Source organism: Tupaia chinensis, unplaced genomic scaffold (assembly GCF_000334495.1).
Source record: "Tupaia chinensis unplaced genomic scaffold, TupChi_1.0 Scaffold150078_1, whole genome shotgun sequence".
NCBI classification, from domain to species: Eukaryota; Metazoa; Chordata; class Mammalia; order Scandentia; family Tupaiidae; genus Tupaia; species Tupaia belangeri.
Genome location: NW_006209918.1, coordinates 1 through 781, shown reverse-complemented (window position 1 = coordinate 781; position 781 = coordinate 1). Strand labels below are relative to the sequence as shown.

The window sequence follows — 781 nt, the reverse complement described above, 5'->3', positions numbered from 1 at the left end:
GCCAACTGTGGTTTGAGTCCTGGATTTGGTGTCTTGGTTTCTCACTTTTGCCCTCTATCACTCTGTCCCTGTCTGGTCAAATAAATATAAAAATCCATTAATGAGGTTAAATACAATAATTCTTTAAAAAGAAAAAAAAAGAGTGAACTGATAAAATAGTGTTAAAAGAAAGAAAATGTGATATGATTATAATGTCTTAGATTTTTGGGGGGGCGGTATTAATCTCCCTTGAAGTACCTTGAACTTCCTACCTGTGCCAATACTCGACTAGTTTTCAATAGTATTTCTTACTCTTCTGCGGGTCTGGCCAGTTTACTTTGCAGCCAGTTTATTCCAACCACCTGGTAAAGAAAAGTTGCTGAAAACCAACCAAGCAAGCTCTTTCTCCATTGTGCTAACATTACAGACATTCTGAACATAGCACAACAACCTCCAAACCCTCTCTGCTCTCCGTGTGGGGGGGAAAAATAATCTGCTTTTGGAAAACCAAATAAAATACCCCCAAAGGGGGTGCACCGTTCCTGGAAGTACTGCAATACCAGGTCGATGCGTGGAGTGGATGGAGCAAGCTCCTACTCCATCTCCAAGCTCCAAAAATCCATTTAATACATTATCCTCAGATAGAGGACATATCAGATATTAAACTGATAAGAACAGATACTACACTTGATCTTAGCCAAAAGGCCGAGAAGCGATAAGGAGCGAGGGCCCCTGGTCGATGTCTATCTCGAATCGCTCATATTGCACTCACGGTGACAAAAGTTATATTCAAGTAAAGACC

General features: G+C 40.7%; 1 non-coding gene across 1 annotated transcript; it reads right to left on the bottom strand.

Annotated features, from left to right (window-relative positions):
• Positions 1 to 505: 505 nt before the first annotated feature.
• Positions 506 to 696, bottom strand: LOC114006753 (U2 spliceosomal RNA). Its single transcript, XR_003548434.1, has one exon. It is a non-coding gene; the product is annotated as a U2 spliceosomal RNA (small nuclear RNA).
• Between the last annotated feature and the right edge of the window lie 85 nt (positions 697 to 781).